Source organism: Mirounga angustirostris, unplaced genomic scaffold (assembly GCF_029215605.1).
Source record: "Mirounga angustirostris isolate CCGP_5_RB_7025 unplaced genomic scaffold, mMirAng1.0.hap1 SCAF_11, whole genome shotgun sequence".
NCBI classification, from domain to species: Eukaryota; Metazoa; Chordata; class Mammalia; order Carnivora; family Phocidae; genus Mirounga; species Mirounga angustirostris.
The window spans coordinates 23,404,902-23,407,156 of NW_026991719.1; the positions used below are offsets into that span (position 1 = coordinate 23,404,902).

At 44.1% G+C, this 2,255-nt stretch overlaps 1 non-coding gene across 1 annotated transcript; it reads left to right on the plus strand.

Moving 5' to 3' along the window:
* Positions 1–1,773: 1,773 nt before the first annotated feature.
* Positions 1,774–1,877, plus strand: LOC123851773 (small nucleolar RNA U13). The gene has a single exon (XR_006792707.1). It is a non-coding gene; the product is annotated as a small nucleolar RNA U13 (small nucleolar RNA).
* The last annotated feature ends 378 nt before the right edge of the window (positions 1,878–2,255 follow it).

The window sequence follows — 2,255 nt, forward strand, 5'->3', positions numbered from 1 at the left end:
AGTAGGCACCCATGTCTTTTTCCTGATCATAGCAGGAAAGTTTTCAGCCTTTCACCACTGAATATTATGTTAGTTGTGCGCTTGTTCACATATGGCCCTTATTATGTTGAAGTTTATTCCTTCTATACCCAATTTGTTGAGAGTTTTTTCATGAAAGGATATTGAATTTTGTCAAATGCTTTAATTTGCATTTATTAAAGTTATATGATTTTATCTTACATTCTATTAATGTGATGTATCACATTTATTGATTTACGTATGTTAAACCATCCTAGTGTGTTTGACAGAGACAATTAATTACCATTCAGCTCACTACCATTCAGCTTGAGTTTCTTGATATGTCAGCTGGTAATGTTCTTGGGCAGGTAAAGCTTGCTATCAGGGTCTATTTTGGGGGTGAGGCCACTACTCAAACTCTGAAGTAAGGAGGTGCCACTGGCTTAGAACAGCTGGATAGGACTGCTGGCTTGGTTCCCTGCCCAAGTGAGACCATAGGGTGGGCTCCATGGTTGCCTGGGTTCTCTGGTCAGGCTTCCTAAATGATAGGTCTAGGTACTATACTCAGATTTAGGTGGGGCTGTGAATTAGCTTCCTAGCTCTGACAGGGCAGGAAAACAGGCCCACAAGGCCAGCACAGCTCACTGATATGGGGACCTAAATCAGGCAAGACTGTACACTGAATTCCCTGGCAAAACAGGGCCACTGGTTTTGCTCTGCTGATGGGGAAAGCACCAGCTATGCTCTCTGTTCAAGTGCCACTATAAGCAGGGTTGTTAGATGGGATATGCTGCTTCCTGTGTGTTCTGATGAGGTTCTCTGGTCATGCAGGCTAAAGGCTGTGTTCAGCAAAGTGCAGGGCTATGGATTAGTTTCCCTGTCTGGACAGTGGGAGAACAAGCTCCAAGGAGAGCAAGGTTTTTTGTTTATGGTAATGACTCAAGCCAACCCAAGCCCCAAGTTCCCTGGCTTTGCTCTGTGGATAATCAGTTCTGCCTGCCAGACTCTCTGTTCAAGTGTTGCTAGGCTACAGGGCTTCCAAGTGTTCTGGATAGGCTTTCTGGTGGGTCAGGGCCAAGGAACAACACTCAGTAGTAGGTGTACCATGACTGAGCTCCTCTGCCTGGGTGCGGCGTGGGGGTGGGAGTCCTGGGGACCAGGTTCCAGGGCTTTCAAGGTTCTTTTCTTGAGGACCAGAATCAGGCACACTTGTGCTTCACCAAATTCCCTGGTCAAAATGTGCCACTATCTTGGCTCTGTGGGTGAGCAAAAAGACTGGTTGAGACTACTACTTGAGTGCTGTGGGTAGGAACCTGGGTGGCTCAGATTCAAGTGCTGGTTGTTTCAAGCCCTTCCCCCTTCTCTATTACAATCAAATTCCTAATGGTCAAGCCTCATGGATTTCCCCTTGATCCCATGAGGTGAGACCAGAGTAGGAACTCCCAAGAAGTGACCCACGATGATGGGGGAGCTAGATGTCCATTCCACAAGGTCTTTTTCCACTGCAGCAACTATCAGGGGAGATCTCTCAGTATGGTGCTGTGCCAGCCTGGGGGAGGGGCAATGTGTTTATTGAATAGCTGCTCTTCTTACCCTTCTAATTCAGTCTGTCTTGGTTTCTGTGGTACAGAGGTGTGCTTTGGCCTCACCAAAGGATTTTTCTCAGTGTTGCCTTGTCTATGAATAGTTATTAGTTGTTGTTCTTGTGAGGGGGGAGCAAAATTGGGAACAACCCATGTCACTGCAAGAATTTCTTATTTAAAATTCATCTTATTGATCCTTTTGTAGTTCATAAGTGTGATGATTGGATGTTCATGCTGCTGCATGACATGTGCCTCCCTCAAACCTTGTTACAACCTCGGCACATTACCCATCTGACATGAATGAATGAATGAATGAATGAATGAATAAAACTCACATTATGGCAGCTAAGTCTCAAAGCAATAAATTCCAATTTAGCTCTAAAATATATTGAAGACACAAAAGGTTTTGAAGAAAAGATCGTATCACTATCAGAGGCTAAAAATGTCTGAAAACTTGGCCCCATAACCTGGGGAAAGTTTCTTGTAATTCATTGTGATGAAGTTGGAATCTCTGATCCCATTATTTGGAGGCTGATGCTGTTCTCTTCTACCACTAAACTGCTAAGAATAACACTTTTGGAAGCGTTCTAAAATAGCCAACCCCAACATGCTTCATATTATTGTAATCTTTCATCACAGGCCAAAATAAAAGCTATTCCTGTTATCTGTCTGCTT